Source organism: Hypomesus transpacificus, unplaced genomic scaffold, assembly GCF_021917145.1.
Source record: "Hypomesus transpacificus isolate Combined female unplaced genomic scaffold, fHypTra1 scaffold_442, whole genome shotgun sequence".
NCBI classification, from domain to species: domain Eukaryota; kingdom Metazoa; phylum Chordata; class Actinopteri; order Osmeriformes; family Osmeridae; genus Hypomesus; species Hypomesus transpacificus.
Window position 1 is genome coordinate 25,950 of NW_025813959.1, and position 13,402 is coordinate 39,351.

The following is a 13,402-nucleotide window of genomic DNA, read 5'->3' on the forward strand; positions in this document are numbered from 1 at the left end:
CCTTTGTGACGGAAAACCTCTGAATCCACAAAATGGTGAAAGTAAAAAATGTGCCAGTCGTATAAAACAAACACACGTTAGGCGCTGCTGGGAGTTGAACCCAGGATCTCCTGTTTACAAGACAGGCGCTTTCAACCAGCTAAGCCACAGCACCTCTGAATCGGCAATAGTTGATTCAACTACTCGAAGCCTCTCAGAGTGACGGATCGGCCTCCATAATGTAAACACGCCCAACGTGGGGCTCGAACCCACGACCCTGAGATTAAGAGTCTCATGCTCTACCGACTGAGCTAGCCGGGCTTACTGCTTTGCAGCTAAAGGCATTCTCGTCGGGACCTTTGTGGCAGTTATTGTTTCAAACGCTTGGCCTGTGTCCACGAGGCTGACATTTTGTCCAGATACAGTTTCAAATGACTGTTTCAAAATCGCTGGGTGTATAGTCTACTGACAAAGAGTGGCATGCTCTAACGCCTGAGCTATCCAGGCTTGCCCCCGTTGCTTCCAGAGGCATTCTCGTCGGGGACCTTTGTGACGGAAAACCTCTGAATCCACAAAATGGTGAAAGTAAAAAATGTGCCAGTCGTATAAAACAAACACACGTTAGGCGCTGCTGGGAGTTGAACCCAGGATCTCCTGTTTACAAGACAGGCGCTTTCAACCAGCTAAGCCACAGCACCTCTGAATCGGCAATAGTTGATTCAACTACTCGAAGCCTCTCAGAGTGACGGATCGGCCTCCATAATGTAAACACGCCCAACGTGGGGCTCGAACCCACGACCCTGAGATTAAGAGTCTCATGCTCTACCGACTGAGCTAGCCGGGCTTACTGCTTTGCAGCTAAAGGCATTCTCGTCGGGACCTTTGTGGCAGTTATTGTTTCAAACGCTTGGCCTGTGTCCACGAGGCTGACATTTTGTCCAGATACGGTTTCACATGACTGTTTCAAATTCGCTGGGTGTATAGTCTACTGACAAAGAGTGGCATGCTCTAACGCCTGAGCTATCCAGGCTTGCCCCCGTTGCTTCCAGAGGCATTCTCGTCGGGGACCTTTGTGACGGAAAACCTCTGAATCCACAAAATGGTGAAAGTAAAAAATGTGCCAGTCGTATAAAACAAACACACGTTAGGCGCTGCTGGGAGTTGAACCCAGGATCTCCTGTTTACAAGACAGGCGCTTTCAACCAGCTAAGCCACAGCACCTCTGAATCGGCAATAGTTGATTCAACTACTCGAAGCCTCTCAGAGTGACGGATCGGCCTCCATAATGTAAACACGCCCAACGTGGGGCTCGAACCCACGACCCTGAGATTAAGAGTCTCATGCTCTACCGACTGAGCTAGCCGGGCTTACTGCTTTGCAGCTAAAGGCATTCTCGTCGGGACCTTTGTGGCAGTTATTGTTTCAAACGCTTGGCCTGTGTCCACGAGGCTGACATTTTGTCCAGATACGGTTTCAAATGACTGTTTCAAATTCGCTGGGTGTATAGTCTACTGACAAAGAGTGGCATGCTCTAACGCCTGAGCTATCCAGGCTTGCCCCCGTTGCTTCCAGAGGCATTCTCGTCGGGGACCTTTGTGACGGAAAACCTCTGAATCCACAAAATGGTGAAAGTAAAAAATGTGCCAGTCGTATAAAACAAACACACGTTAGGCGCTGCTGGGAGTTGAACCCAGGATCTCCTGTTTACAAGACAGGCGCTTTCAACCAGCTAAGCCACAGCACCTCTGAGTCGGCAATAGTTGATTCAACTACTCGAAGCCTCTCAGAGTGACGGATCGGCCTCCATAATGTAAACACGCCCAACGTGGGGCTCGAACCCACGACCCTGAGATTAAGAGTCTCATGCTCTACCGACTGAGCTAGCCGGGCTTACTGCTTTGCAGCTAAAGGCATTCTCATCGGGACCTTTGTGGCAGTTATTGTTTCAAACGCTTGGCCTGTGTCCACGAGGCTGACATTTTGTCCAGATACAGTTTCAAATGACTGTTTCAAAATCGCTGGGTGTATAGTCTACTGACAAAGAGTGGCATGCTCTAACGCCTGAGCTATCCAGGCTTGCCCCCGTTGCTTCCAGAGGCATTCTCGTCGGGGACCTTTGTGACGGAAAACCTCTGAATCCACAAAATGGTGAAAGTAAAAAATGTGCCAGTCGTATAAAACAAACACACGTTAGGCGCTGCTGGGAGTTGAACCCAGGATCTCCTGTTTACAAGACAGGCGCTTTCAACCAGCTAAGCCACAGCACCTCTGAATCGGCAATAGTTGATTCAACTACTCGAAGCCTCTCAGAGTGACGGATCGGCCTCCATAATGTAAACACGCCCAACGTGGGGCTCGAACCCACGACCCTGAGATTAAGAGTCTCATGCTCTACCGACTGAGCTAGCCGGGCTTACTGCTTTGCAGCTAAAGGCATTCTCGTCGGGACCTTTGTGGCAGTTATTGTTTCAAACGCTTGGCCTGTGTCCACGAGGCTGACATTTTGTCCAGATACGGTTTCACATGACTGTTTCAAATTCGCTGGGTGTATAGTCTACTGACAAAGAGTGGCATGCTCTAACGCCTGAGCTATCCAGGCTTGCCCCCGTTGCTTCCAGAGGCATTCTCGTCGGGGACCTTTGTGACGGAAAACCTCTGAATCCACAAAATGGTGAAAGTAAAAAATGTGCCAGTCGTATAAAACAAACACACGTTAGGCGCTGCTGGGAGTTGAACCCAGGATCTCCTGTTTACAAGACAGGCGCTTTCAACCAGCTAAGCCACAGCACCTCTGAATCGGCAATAGTTGATTCAACTACTCGAAGCCTCTCAGAGTGACGGATCGGCCTCCATAATGTAAACACGCCCAACGTGGGGCTCGAACCCACGACCCTGAGATTAAGAGTCTCATGCTCTACCGACTGAGCTAGCCGGGCTTACTGCTTTGCAGCTAAAGGCATTCTCGTCGGGACCTTTGTGGCAGTTATTGTTTCAAAAGCTTGGCCTGTGTCCACGAGGCTGACATTTTGTCCATATACGGTTTCACATGACTGTTTCAAATTCGCTGGGTGTATAGTCTACTGACAAAGAGTGGCATGCTCTAACGCCTGAGCTATCCAGGCTTGCCCCCGTTGCTTCCAGAGGCATTCTCGTCGGGGACCTTTGTGACGGAAAACCTCTGAATCCACAAAATGGTGAAAGTAAAAAATGTGCCAGTCGTATAAAACAAACACACGTTAGGCGCTGCTGGGAGTTGAACCCAGGATCTCCTGTTTACAAGACAGGCGCTTTCAACCAGCTAAGCCACAGCACCTCTGAATCGGCAATAGTTGATTCAACTACTCGAAGCCTCTCAGAGTGACGGATCGGCCTCCATAATGTAAACACGCCCAACGTGGGGCTCGAACCCACGACCCTGAGATTAAGAGTCTCATGCTCTACCGACTGAGCTAGCCGGGCTTACTGCTTTGCAGCTAAAGGCATTCTCGTCGGGACCTTTGTGGCAGTTATTGTTTCAAACGCTTGGCCTGTGTCCACGAGGCTGACATTTTGTCCAGATACGGTTTCACATGACTGTTTCAAATTCGCTGGGTGTATAGTCTACTGACAAAGAGTGGCATGCTCTAACGCCTGAGCTATCCAGGCTTGCCCCCGTTGCTTCCAGAGGCATTCTCGTCGGGGACCTTTGTGACGGAAAACCTCTGAATCCACAAAATGGTGAAAGTAAAAAATGTGCCAGTCGTATAAAACAAACACACGTTAGGCGCTGCTGGGAGTTGAACCCAGGATCTCCTGTTTACAAGACAGGCGCTTTCAACCAGCTAAGCCACAGCACCTCTGAATCGGCAATAGTTGATTCAACTACTCGAAGCCTCTCAGAGTGACGGATCGGCCTCCATAATGTAAACACGCCCAACGTGGGGCTCGAACCCACGACCCTGAGATTAAGAGTCTCATGCTCTACCGACTGAGCTAGCCGGGCTTACTGCTTTGCAGCTAAAGGCATTCTCGTCGGGACCTTTGTGGCAGTTATTGTTTCAAACGCTTGGCCTGTGTCCACGAGGCTGACATTTTGTCCAGATACGGTTTCACATGACTGTTTCAAATTCGCTGGGTGTATAGTCTACTGACAAAGAGTGGCATGCTCTAACGCCTGAGCTATCCAGGCTTGCCCCCGTTGCTTCCAGAGGCATTCTCGTCGGGGACCTTTGTGACGGAAAACCTCTGAATCCACAAAATGGTGAAAGTAAAAAATGTGCCAGTCGTATAAAACAAACACACGTTAGGCGCTGCTGGGAGTTGAACCCAGGATCTCCTGTTTACAAGACAGGCGCTTTCAACCAGCTAAGCCACAGCACCTCTGAATCGGCAATAGTTGATTCAACTACTCGAAGCCTCTCAGAGTGACGGATCGGCCTCCATAATGTAAACACGCCCAACGTGGGGCTCGAACCCACGACCCTGAGATTAAGAGTCTCATGCTCTACCGACTGAGCTAGCCGGGCTTACTGCTTTGCAGCTAAAGGCATTCTCATCGGGACCTTTGTGGCAGTTATTGTTTCAAACGCTTGGCCTGTGTCCACGAGGCTGACATTTTGTCCAGATACGGTTTCACATGACTGTTTCAAATTCGCTGGGTGTATAGTCTACTGACAAAGAGTGGCATGCTCTAACGCCTGAGCTATCCAGGCTTGCCCCCGTTGCTTCCAGAGGCATTCTCGTCGGGGACCTTTGTGACGGAAAACCTCTGAATCCACAAAATGGTGAAAGTAAAAAATGTGCCAGTCGTATAAAACAAACACAGGTGAGGCGCTGCTGGGAGTTGAACCCAGGATCTCCTGTTTACAAGACAGGCGCTTTCAACCAGCTAAGCCACAGCACCTCTGAATCGGCAATAGTTGATTCAACTACTCGAAGCCTCTCAGAGTGACGGATCGGCCTCCATAATGTAAACACGCCCAACGTGGGGCTCGAACCCACGACCCTGAGATTAAGAGTCTCATGCTCTACCGACTGAGCTAGCCGGGCTTACTGCTTTGCAGCTAGAGGCATTCTCGTTAGGACCTTTGTGGCAGTTATTGTTTCAAAAGCTTGGCCTGTGTCCACGAGGCTGACATTTTGTCCATATACGGTTTCACATGACTGTTTCAAATTCGCTGGGTGTATAGTCTTCTGACAAAGAGTGGCATGCTCTAACGCCTGAGCTATCCAGGCTTGCCCCCGTTGCTTCCAGAGGCATTCTCGTCGGGGACCTTTGTGACGGAAAACCTCTGAATCCACAAAATGGTCAAAGTAAAAAATGTGCCAGTCGTATAAAACAAACACACGTTAGGCGCTGCTGGGAGTTGAACCCAGGATCTCCTGTTTACAAGACAGGCGCTTTCAACCAGCTAAGCCACAGCACCTCTGAATCGGCAATAGTTGATTCAACTACTCGAAGCCTCTCAGAGTGACGGATCGGCCTCCATAATGTAAACACTCCCAACTTGGGGCTCGAACCCACGACCCTGAGATTAAGAGTCTCATGCTCTACCGACTGTACTAGCCGGGCTTACTGCTTTGCAGCTAAAGGCATTCTCCTCGGGACCTTTGTGGCAGTTATTGTTTCAAACTCTTGGCCTGTGTCCATGAGGATGACATTTTGTCCAGATACAGTTTCAAATGACTGTTTCAAAATCGCTGGGTGTATAGTCTACTAACAAAGAGTGGCATGCTCTAACGCCTGAGCTATCCAGGCTTGCCCCCGTTGCTTCCAGAGGCATTCTCGTCGGGGACCTTTGTGACGGAAAACCTCTGAATCCACAAAATGGTGAAAGTAAAAAATGTGCCAGTCGTATAAAACAAACACACGTTAGGCGCTGCTGGGAGTTGAACCCAGGATCTCCTGTTTACAAGACAGGCGCTTTCAACCAGCTAAGCCACAGCACCTCTGAATCGGCAATAGTTGATTCAACTACTCGAAGCCTCTCAGAGTGACGGATCGGCCTCCATAATGTAAACACGCCCAACGTGGGGCTCGAACCCACGACCCTGAGATTAAGAGTCTCATGCTCTACCGACTGAGCTAGCCGGGCTTACTGCTTTACAGCTAAAGGCATTCTCATCGGGACCTTTGTGGCAGTTATTGTTTCAAACGCTTGGCCTGTGTCCACGAGGCTGACATTTTGTCCAGATACGGTTTCACATGACTGTTTCAAATTCGCTGGGTGTATAGTCTACTGACAAAGAGTGGCATGCTCTAACGCCTGAGCTATCCAGGCTTGCCCCCGTTGCTTCCAGAGGCATTCTCGTCGGGGACCTTTGTGACGGAAAACCTCTGAATCCACAAAATGGTGAAAGTAAAAAATGTGCCAGTCGTATAAAACAAACACAGGTGAGGTGCTGCTGGGAGTTGAACCCAGGATCTCCTGTTTACAAGACAGGCGCTTTCAACCAGCTAAGCCACAACACCTCTGAATCGGCAACAGTTGATTCAACTACTCGAAGCCTCTCAGAGTGACGGATCGGCCTCCATAATGTAAACACGCCCAACGTGGGGCTCGAACCCACGACCCTGAGATTAAGAGTCTCATGCTCTACCGACTGAGCTAGCCGGGCTTACTGCTTTGCAGCTAGAGGCATTCTCGTTAGGACCTTTGTGGCAGTTATTGTTTCAAAAGCTTGGCCTGTGTCCACGAGGCTGACATTTTGTCCATATACGGTTTCACATGACTGTTTCAAATTCGCTGGGTGTATAGTCTTCTGACAAAGAGTGGCATGCTCTAACGCCTGAGCTATCCAGGCTTGCCGCGTTGCTTCCAGAGGCATTCTCGTCGGGGACCTTTGTGACGGAAAACCTCTGAATCCACAAAATGGTGAAAGTAAAAAATGTGCCAGTCGTATAAAACAAACACACGTTAGGCGCTGCTGGGAGTTGAACCCAGGATCTCCTGTTTACAAGACAGGCGCTTTCAACCAGCTAAGCCACAGCACCTCTGAGTCGGCAATAGTTGATTCAACTACTCGAAGCCTCTCAGAGTGACGGATCGGCCTCCATAATGTAAACACGCCCAACGTGGGGCTCGAACCCACGACCCTGAGATTAAGAGTCTCATGCTCTACCGACTGAGCTAGCCGGGCTTACTGCTTTGCAGCTAGAGGCATTCTCGTTAGGACCTTTGTGGCAGTTATTGTTTCAAAAGCTTGGCCTGTGTCCACGAGGCTGACATTTTGTCCATATACGGTTTCACATGACTGTTTCAAATTCGCTGGGTGTATAGTCTTCTGACAAAGAGTGGCATGCTCTAACGCCTGAGCTATCCAGGCTTGCCCCCGTTGCTTCCAGAGGCATTCTCGTCGGGGACCTTTGTGACGGAAAACCTCTGAATCCACAAAATGGTCAAAGTAAAAAATGTGCCAGTCGTATAAAACAAACACACGTTAGGCGCTGCTGGGAGTTGAACCCAGGATCTCCTGTTTACAAGACAGGCGCTTTCAACCAGCTAAGCCACAGCACCTCTGAATCGGCAATAGTTGATTCAACTACTCGAAGCCTCTCAGAGTGACGGATCGGCCTCCATAATGTAAACACTCCCAACTTGGGGCTCGAACCCACGACCCTGAGATTAAGAGTCTCATGCTCTACCGACTGTACTAGCCGGGCTTACTGCTTTGCAGCTAAAGGCATTCTCCTCGGGACCTTTGTGGCAGTTATTGTTTCAAACTCTTGGCCTGTGTCCATGAGGATGACATTTTGTCCAGATACAGTTTCAAATGACTGTTTCAAAATCGCTGGGTGTATAGTCTACTAACAAAGAGTGGCATGCTCTAACGCCTGAGCTATCCAGGCTTGCCCCCGTTGCTTCCAGAGGCATTCTCGTCGGGGACCTTTGTGACGGAAAACCTCTGAATCCACAAAATGGTGAAAGTAAAAAATGTGCCAGTCGTATAAAACAAACACAGGTGAGGTGCTGCTGGGAGTTGAACCCAGGATCTCCTGTTTACAAGACAGGCGCTTTCAACCAGCTAAGCCACAACACCTCTGAATCGGCAACAGTTGATTCAACTACTCGAAGCCTCTCAGAGTGACGGATCGGCCTCCATAATGTAAACACGCCCAACGTGGGGCTCGAACCCACGACCCTGAGATTAAGAGTCTCATGCTCTACCGACTGAGCTAGCCGGGCTTACTGCTTTGCAGCTAGAGGCATTCTCGTTAGGACCTTTGTGGCAGTTATTGTTTCAAAAGCTTGGCCTGTGTCCACGAGGCTGACATTTTGTCCATATACGGTTTCACATGACTGTTTCAAATTCGCTGGGTGTATAGTCTTCTGACAAAGAGTGGCATGCTCTAACGCCTGAGCTATCCAGGCTTGCCGCGTTGCTTCCAGAGGCATTCTCGTCGGGGACCTTTGTGACGGAAAACCTCTGAATCCACAAAATGGTGAAAGTAAAAAATGTGCCAGTCGTATAAAACAAACACACGTTAGGCGCTGCTGGGAGTTGAACCCAGGATCTCCTGTTTACAAGACAGGCGCTTTCAACCAGCTAAGCCACAGCACCTCTGAGTCGGCAATAGTTGATTCAACTACTCGAAGCCTCTCAGAGTGACGGATCGGCCTCCATAATGTAAACACGCCCAACGTGGGGCTCGAACCCACGACCCTGAGATTAAGAGTCTCATGCTCTACCGACTGAGCTAGCCGGGCTTACTGCTTTGCAGCTAGAGGCATTCTCGTTAGGACCTTTGTGGCAGTTATTGTTTCAAAAGCTTGGCCTGTGTCCACGAGGCTGACATTTTGTCCATATACGGTTTCACATGACTGTTTCAAATTCGCTGGGTGTATAGTCTTCTGACAAAGAGTGGCATGCTCTAACGCCTGAGCTATCCAGGCTTGCCCCCGTTGCTTCCAGAGGCATTCTCGTCGGGGACCTTTGTGACGGAAAACCTCTGAATCCACAAAATGGTCAAAGTAAAAAATGTGCCAGTCGTATAAAACAAACACACGTTAGGCGCTGCTGGGAGTTGAACCCAGGATCTCCTGTTTACAAGACAGGCGCTTTCAACCAGCTAAGCCACAGCACCTCTGAATCGGCAATAGTTGATTCAACTACTCGAAGCCTCTCAGAGTGACGGATCGGCCTCCATAATGTAAACACTCCCAACTTGGGGCTCGAACCCACGACCCTGAGATTAAGAGTCTCATGCTCTACCGACTGTACTAGCCGGGCTTACTGCTTTGCAGCTAAAGGCATTCTCCTCGGGACCTTTGTGGCAGTTATTGTTTCAAACTCTTGGCCTGTGTCCACGAGGATGACATTTTGTCCAGATACAGTTTCAAATGACTGTTTCAAAATCGCTGGGTGTATAGTCTACTAACAAAGAGTGGCATGCTCTAACGCCTGAGCTATCCAGGCTTGCCCCCGTTGCTTCCAGAGGCATTCTCGTCGGGGACCTTTGTGACGGAAAACCTCTGAATCCACAAAATGGTGAAAGTAAAAAATGTGCCAGTCGTATAAAACAAACACAGGTGAGGTGCTGCTGGGAGTTGAACCCAGGATCTCCTGTTTACAAGACAGGCGCTTTCAACCAGCTAAGCCACAACACCTCTGAATCGGCAACAGTTGATTCAACTACTCGAAGCCTCTCAGAGTGACGGATCGGCCTCCATAATGTAAACACGCCCAACGTGGGGCTCGAACCCACGACCCTGAGATTAAGAGTCTCATGCTCTACCGACTGAGCTAGCCGGGCTTACTGCTTTGCAGCTAGAGGCATTCTCGTTAGGACCTTTGTGGCAGTTATTGTTTCAAAAGCTTGGCCTGTGTCCACGAGGCTGACATTTTGTCCATATACGGTTTCACATGACTGTTTCAAATTCGCTGGGTGTATAGTCTTCTGACAAAGAGTGGCATGCTCTAACGCCTGAGCTATCCAGGCTTGCCGCGTTGCTTCCAGAGGCATTCTCGTCGGGGACCTTTGTGACGGAAAACCTCTGAATCCACAAAATGGTGAAAGTAAAAAATGTGCCAGTCGTATAAAACAAACACACGTTAGGCGCTGCTGGGAGTTGAACCCAGGATCTCCTGTTTACAAGACAGGCGCTTTCAACCAGCTAAGCCACAGCACCTCTGAGTCGGCAATAGTTGATTCAACTACTCGAAGCCTCTCAGAGTGACGGATCGGCCTCCATAATGTAAACACGCCCAACGTGGGGCTCGAACCCACGACCCTGAGATTAAGAGTCTCATGCTCTACCGACTGAGCTAGCCGGGCTTACTGCTTTGCAGCTAGAGGCATTCTCGTTAGGACCTTTGTGGCAGTTATTGTTTCAAAAGCTTGGCCTGTGTCCACGAGGCTGACATTTTGTCCATATACGGTTTCACATGACTGTTTCAAATTCGCTGGGTGTATAGTCTTCTGACAAAGAGTGGCATGCTCTAACGCCTGAGCTATCCAGGCTTGCCCCCGTTGCTTCCAGAGGCATTCTCGTCGGGGACCTTTGTGACGGAAAACCTCTGAATCCACAAAATGGTCAAAGTAAAAAATGTGCCAGTCGTATAAAACAAACACACGTTAGGCGCTGCTGGGAGTTGAACCCAGGATCTCCTGTTTACAAGACAGGCGCTTTCAACCAGCTAAGCCACAGCACCTCTGAATCGGCAATAGTTGATTCAACTACTCGAAGCCTCTCAGAGTGACGGATCGGCCTCCATAATGTAAACACTCCCAACTTGGGGCTCGAACCCACGACCCTGAGATTAAGAGTCTCATGCTCTACCGACTGTACTAGCCGGGCTTACTGCTTTGCAGCTAAAGGCATTCTCCTCGGGACCTTTGTGGCAGTTATTGTTTCAAACTCTTGGCCTGTGTCCATGAGGATGACATTTTGTCCAGATACAGTTTCAAATGACTGTTTCAAAATCGCTGGGTGTATAGTCTACTAACAAAGAGTGGCATGCTCTAACGCCTGAGCTATCCAGGCTTGCCCCCGTTGCTTCCAGAGGCATTCTCGTCGGGGACCTTTGTGACGGAAAACCTCTGAATCCACAAAATGGTGAAAGTAAAAAATGTGCCAGTCGTATAAAACAAACACAGGTGAGGTGCTGCTGGGAGTTGAACCCAGGATCTCCTGTTTACAAGACAGGCGCTTTCAACCAGCTAAGCCACAACACCTCTGAATCGGCAACAGTTGATTCAACTACTCGAAGCCTCTCAGAGTGACGGATCGGCCTCCATAATGTAAACACGCCCAACGTGGGGCTCGAACCCACGACCCTGAGATTAAGAGTCTCATGCTCTACCGACTGAGCTAGCCGGGCTTACTGCTTTGCAGCTAGAGGCATTCTCGTTAGGACCTTTGTGGCAGTTATTGTTTCAAAAGCTTGGCCTGTGTCCACGAGGCTGACATTTTGTCCATATACGGTTTCACATGACTGTTTCAAATTCGCTGGGTGTATAGTCTTCTGACAAAGAGTGGCATGCTCTAACGCCTGAGCTATCCAGGCTTGCCGCGTTGCTTCCAGAGGCATTCTCGTGTGGGACCTTTGTGACGGAAAACCTCTGAATCCACAAAATGGTGAAAGTAAAAAATGTGCCAGTCGTATAAAACAAACACACGTTAGGCGCTGCTGGGAGTTGAACCCAGGATCTCCTGTTTACAAGACAGGCGCTTTCAACCAGCTAAGCCACAGCACCTCTGAGTCGGCAATAGTTGATTCAACTACTCGAAGCCTCTCAGAGTGACGGATCGGCCTCCATAATGTAAACACGCCCAACGTGGGGCTCGAACCCACGACCCTGAGATTAAGAGTCTCATGCTCTACCGACTGAGCTAGCCGGGCTTACTGCTTTGCAGCTAGAGGCATTCTCGTTAGGACCTTTGTGGCAGTTATTGTTTCAAAAGCTTGGCCTGTGTCCACGAGGCTGACATTTTGTCCATATACGGTTTCACATGACTGTTTCAAATTCGCTGGGTGTATAGTCTTCTGACAAAGAGTGGCATGCTCTAACGCCTGAGCTATCCAGGCTTGCCCCCGTTGCTTCCAGAGGCATTCTCGTCGGGGACCTTTGTGACGGAAAACCTCTGAATCCACAAAATGGTCAAAGTAAAAAATGTGCCAGTCGTATAAAACAAACACACGTTAGGCGCTGCTGGGAGTTGAACCCAGGATCTCCTGTTTACAAGACAGGCGCTTTCAACCAGCTAAGCCACAGCACCTCTGAATCGGCAATAGTTGATTCAACTACTCGAAGCCTCTCAGAGTGACGGATCGGCCTCCATAATGTAAACACTCCCAACTTGGGGCTCGAACCCACGACCCTGAGATTAAGAGTCTCATGCTCTACCGACTGTACTAGCCGGGCTTACTGCTTTGCAGCTAAAGGCATTCTCCTCGGGACCTTTGTGGCAGTTATTGTTTCAAACTCTTGGCCTGTGTCCATGAGGATGACATTTTGTCCAGATACAGTTTCAAATGACTGTTTCAAAATCGCTGGGTGTATAGTCTACTGACAAAGAGTGGCATGCTCTAACGCCTGAGCTATCCAGGCTTGCCCCCGTTGCTTCCAGAGGCATTCTCGTCGGGGACCTTTGTGACGGAAAACCTCTGAATCCACAAAATGGTGAAAGTAAAAAATGTGCCAGTCGTATAAAACAAACACAGGTGAGGTGCTGCTGGGAGTTGAACCCAGGATCTCCTGTTTACAAGACAGGCGCTTTCAACCAGCTAAGCCACAACACCTCTGAATCGGCAACAGTTGATTCAACTACTCGAAGCCTCTCAGAGTGACGGATCGGCCTCCATAATGTAAACACGCCCAACGTGGGGCTCGAACCCACGACCCTGAGATTAAGAGTCTCATGCTCTACCGACTGAGCTAGCCGGGCTTACTGCTTTGCAGCTAGAGGCATTCTCGTTAGGACCTTTGTGGCAGTTATTGTTTCAAAAGCTTGGCCTGTGTCCACGAGGCTGACATTTTGTCCATATACGGTTTCACATGACTGTTTCAAATTCGCTGGGTGTATAGTCTTCTGACAAAGAGTGGCATGCTCTAACGCCTGAGCTATCCAGGCTTGCCGCGTTGCTTCCAGAGGCATTCTCGTGTGGGACCTTTGTGACGGAAAACCTCTGAATCCACAAAATGGTGAAAGTAAAAAATGTGCCAGTCGTATAAAACAAACACACGTTAGGCGCTGCTGGGAGTTGAACCCAGGATCTCCTGTTTACAAGACAGGCGCTTTCAACCAGCTAAGCCACAGCACCTCTGAGTCGGCAATAGTTGATTCAACTACTCGAAGCCTCTCAGAGTGACGGATCGGCCTCCATAATGTAAACACGCCCAACGTGGGGCTCGAACCCACGACCCTGAGATTAAGAGTCTCATGCTCTACCGACTGAGCTAGCCGGGCTTACTGCTTTGCAGCTAGAGGCATTCTCGTTA

At 49.5% G+C, this 13,402-nt stretch overlaps 47 non-coding genes across 47 annotated transcripts; all 47 read right to left on the reverse strand.

The window, feature by feature from the left end:
• Positions 1 to 79: 79 nt before the first annotated feature.
• Positions 80 to 154, reverse strand: trnat-ugu. The gene has a single exon. It is a non-coding gene; the product is annotated as a tRNA-Thr (tRNA).
• Positions 155 to 227: 73 nt separating this feature from the next.
• On the reverse strand, positions 228 to 300 carry trnak-cuu. The gene has a single exon. It is a non-coding gene; the product is annotated as a tRNA-Lys (tRNA).
• Positions 301 to 602: 302 nt separating this feature from the next.
• trnat-ugu lies at positions 603 to 677 on the reverse strand. Its single transcript has one exon. It is a non-coding gene; the product is annotated as a tRNA-Thr (tRNA).
• A 73-nt stretch (positions 678 to 750) lies between these two features.
• Positions 751 to 823, reverse strand: trnak-cuu. Its single transcript has one exon. It is a non-coding gene; the product is annotated as a tRNA-Lys (tRNA).
• Positions 824 to 1,125: 302 nt separating this feature from the next.
• Positions 1,126 to 1,200, reverse strand: trnat-ugu. The gene has a single exon. It is a non-coding gene; the product is annotated as a tRNA-Thr (tRNA).
• A 73-nt stretch (positions 1,201 to 1,273) lies between these two features.
• Positions 1,274 to 1,346, reverse strand: trnak-cuu. Its single transcript has one exon. It is a non-coding gene; the product is annotated as a tRNA-Lys (tRNA).
• A 302-nt stretch (positions 1,347 to 1,648) lies between these two features.
• trnat-ugu lies at positions 1,649 to 1,723 on the reverse strand. Its single transcript has one exon. It is a non-coding gene; the product is annotated as a tRNA-Thr (tRNA).
• A 73-nt stretch (positions 1,724 to 1,796) lies between these two features.
• trnak-cuu lies at positions 1,797 to 1,869 on the reverse strand. The gene has a single exon. It is a non-coding gene; the product is annotated as a tRNA-Lys (tRNA).
• A 302-nt stretch (positions 1,870 to 2,171) lies between these two features.
• On the reverse strand, positions 2,172 to 2,246 carry trnat-ugu. Its single transcript has one exon. It is a non-coding gene; the product is annotated as a tRNA-Thr (tRNA).
• Positions 2,247 to 2,319: 73 nt separating this feature from the next.
• trnak-cuu lies at positions 2,320 to 2,392 on the reverse strand. The gene has a single exon. It is a non-coding gene; the product is annotated as a tRNA-Lys (tRNA).
• A 302-nt stretch (positions 2,393 to 2,694) lies between these two features.
• Positions 2,695 to 2,769, reverse strand: trnat-ugu. The gene has a single exon. It is a non-coding gene; the product is annotated as a tRNA-Thr (tRNA).
• Positions 2,770 to 2,842: 73 nt separating this feature from the next.
• On the reverse strand, positions 2,843 to 2,915 carry trnak-cuu. The gene has a single exon. It is a non-coding gene; the product is annotated as a tRNA-Lys (tRNA).
• Positions 2,916 to 3,217: 302 nt separating this feature from the next.
• On the reverse strand, positions 3,218 to 3,292 carry trnat-ugu. The gene has a single exon. It is a non-coding gene; the product is annotated as a tRNA-Thr (tRNA).
• Positions 3,293 to 3,365: 73 nt separating this feature from the next.
• trnak-cuu lies at positions 3,366 to 3,438 on the reverse strand. Its single transcript has one exon. It is a non-coding gene; the product is annotated as a tRNA-Lys (tRNA).
• A 302-nt stretch (positions 3,439 to 3,740) lies between these two features.
• trnat-ugu lies at positions 3,741 to 3,815 on the reverse strand. Its single transcript has one exon. It is a non-coding gene; the product is annotated as a tRNA-Thr (tRNA).
• Positions 3,816 to 3,888: 73 nt separating this feature from the next.
• On the reverse strand, positions 3,889 to 3,961 carry trnak-cuu. Its single transcript has one exon. It is a non-coding gene; the product is annotated as a tRNA-Lys (tRNA).
• Positions 3,962 to 4,263: 302 nt separating this feature from the next.
• On the reverse strand, positions 4,264 to 4,338 carry trnat-ugu. The gene has a single exon. It is a non-coding gene; the product is annotated as a tRNA-Thr (tRNA).
• A 73-nt stretch (positions 4,339 to 4,411) lies between these two features.
• Positions 4,412 to 4,484, reverse strand: trnak-cuu. The gene has a single exon. It is a non-coding gene; the product is annotated as a tRNA-Lys (tRNA).
• A 302-nt stretch (positions 4,485 to 4,786) lies between these two features.
• On the reverse strand, positions 4,787 to 4,861 carry trnat-ugu. The gene has a single exon. It is a non-coding gene; the product is annotated as a tRNA-Thr (tRNA).
• Positions 4,862 to 4,934: 73 nt separating this feature from the next.
• On the reverse strand, positions 4,935 to 5,007 carry trnak-cuu. The gene has a single exon. It is a non-coding gene; the product is annotated as a tRNA-Lys (tRNA).
• A 302-nt stretch (positions 5,008 to 5,309) lies between these two features.
• trnat-ugu lies at positions 5,310 to 5,384 on the reverse strand. The gene has a single exon. It is a non-coding gene; the product is annotated as a tRNA-Thr (tRNA).
• A 448-nt stretch (positions 5,385 to 5,832) lies between these two features.
• On the reverse strand, positions 5,833 to 5,907 carry trnat-ugu. Its single transcript has one exon. It is a non-coding gene; the product is annotated as a tRNA-Thr (tRNA).
• Positions 5,908 to 5,980: 73 nt separating this feature from the next.
• Positions 5,981 to 6,053, reverse strand: trnak-cuu. Its single transcript has one exon. It is a non-coding gene; the product is annotated as a tRNA-Lys (tRNA).
• A 302-nt stretch (positions 6,054 to 6,355) lies between these two features.
• On the reverse strand, positions 6,356 to 6,430 carry trnat-ugu. The gene has a single exon. It is a non-coding gene; the product is annotated as a tRNA-Thr (tRNA).
• A 73-nt stretch (positions 6,431 to 6,503) lies between these two features.
• On the reverse strand, positions 6,504 to 6,576 carry trnak-cuu. Its single transcript has one exon. It is a non-coding gene; the product is annotated as a tRNA-Lys (tRNA).
• Positions 6,577 to 6,877: 301 nt separating this feature from the next.
• Positions 6,878 to 6,952, reverse strand: trnat-ugu. Its single transcript has one exon. It is a non-coding gene; the product is annotated as a tRNA-Thr (tRNA).
• A 73-nt stretch (positions 6,953 to 7,025) lies between these two features.
• On the reverse strand, positions 7,026 to 7,098 carry trnak-cuu. Its single transcript has one exon. It is a non-coding gene; the product is annotated as a tRNA-Lys (tRNA).
• A 302-nt stretch (positions 7,099 to 7,400) lies between these two features.
• trnat-ugu lies at positions 7,401 to 7,475 on the reverse strand. The gene has a single exon. It is a non-coding gene; the product is annotated as a tRNA-Thr (tRNA).
• Positions 7,476 to 7,923: 448 nt separating this feature from the next.
• Positions 7,924 to 7,998, reverse strand: trnat-ugu. Its single transcript has one exon. It is a non-coding gene; the product is annotated as a tRNA-Thr (tRNA).
• A 73-nt stretch (positions 7,999 to 8,071) lies between these two features.
• trnak-cuu lies at positions 8,072 to 8,144 on the reverse strand. The gene has a single exon. It is a non-coding gene; the product is annotated as a tRNA-Lys (tRNA).
• A 301-nt stretch (positions 8,145 to 8,445) lies between these two features.
• Positions 8,446 to 8,520, reverse strand: trnat-ugu. Its single transcript has one exon. It is a non-coding gene; the product is annotated as a tRNA-Thr (tRNA).
• Positions 8,521 to 8,593: 73 nt separating this feature from the next.
• trnak-cuu lies at positions 8,594 to 8,666 on the reverse strand. Its single transcript has one exon. It is a non-coding gene; the product is annotated as a tRNA-Lys (tRNA).
• Positions 8,667 to 8,968: 302 nt separating this feature from the next.
• Positions 8,969 to 9,043, reverse strand: trnat-ugu. The gene has a single exon. It is a non-coding gene; the product is annotated as a tRNA-Thr (tRNA).
• A 448-nt stretch (positions 9,044 to 9,491) lies between these two features.
• Positions 9,492 to 9,566, reverse strand: trnat-ugu. The gene has a single exon. It is a non-coding gene; the product is annotated as a tRNA-Thr (tRNA).
• A 73-nt stretch (positions 9,567 to 9,639) lies between these two features.
• trnak-cuu lies at positions 9,640 to 9,712 on the reverse strand. Its single transcript has one exon. It is a non-coding gene; the product is annotated as a tRNA-Lys (tRNA).
• A 301-nt stretch (positions 9,713 to 10,013) lies between these two features.
• trnat-ugu lies at positions 10,014 to 10,088 on the reverse strand. Its single transcript has one exon. It is a non-coding gene; the product is annotated as a tRNA-Thr (tRNA).
• Positions 10,089 to 10,161: 73 nt separating this feature from the next.
• trnak-cuu lies at positions 10,162 to 10,234 on the reverse strand. The gene has a single exon. It is a non-coding gene; the product is annotated as a tRNA-Lys (tRNA).
• A 302-nt stretch (positions 10,235 to 10,536) lies between these two features.
• trnat-ugu lies at positions 10,537 to 10,611 on the reverse strand. Its single transcript has one exon. It is a non-coding gene; the product is annotated as a tRNA-Thr (tRNA).
• Positions 10,612 to 11,059: 448 nt separating this feature from the next.
• On the reverse strand, positions 11,060 to 11,134 carry trnat-ugu. Its single transcript has one exon. It is a non-coding gene; the product is annotated as a tRNA-Thr (tRNA).
• A 73-nt stretch (positions 11,135 to 11,207) lies between these two features.
• Positions 11,208 to 11,280, reverse strand: trnak-cuu. The gene has a single exon. It is a non-coding gene; the product is annotated as a tRNA-Lys (tRNA).
• A 301-nt stretch (positions 11,281 to 11,581) lies between these two features.
• On the reverse strand, positions 11,582 to 11,656 carry trnat-ugu. Its single transcript has one exon. It is a non-coding gene; the product is annotated as a tRNA-Thr (tRNA).
• Positions 11,657 to 11,729: 73 nt separating this feature from the next.
• trnak-cuu lies at positions 11,730 to 11,802 on the reverse strand. Its single transcript has one exon. It is a non-coding gene; the product is annotated as a tRNA-Lys (tRNA).
• Positions 11,803 to 12,104: 302 nt separating this feature from the next.
• Positions 12,105 to 12,179, reverse strand: trnat-ugu. Its single transcript has one exon. It is a non-coding gene; the product is annotated as a tRNA-Thr (tRNA).
• Positions 12,180 to 12,627: 448 nt separating this feature from the next.
• trnat-ugu lies at positions 12,628 to 12,702 on the reverse strand. Its single transcript has one exon. It is a non-coding gene; the product is annotated as a tRNA-Thr (tRNA).
• A 73-nt stretch (positions 12,703 to 12,775) lies between these two features.
• trnak-cuu lies at positions 12,776 to 12,848 on the reverse strand. Its single transcript has one exon. It is a non-coding gene; the product is annotated as a tRNA-Lys (tRNA).
• Positions 12,849 to 13,149: 301 nt separating this feature from the next.
• trnat-ugu lies at positions 13,150 to 13,224 on the reverse strand. The gene has a single exon. It is a non-coding gene; the product is annotated as a tRNA-Thr (tRNA).
• Positions 13,225 to 13,297: 73 nt separating this feature from the next.
• On the reverse strand, positions 13,298 to 13,370 carry trnak-cuu. Its single transcript has one exon. It is a non-coding gene; the product is annotated as a tRNA-Lys (tRNA).
• Between the last annotated feature and the right edge of the window lie 32 nt (positions 13,371 to 13,402).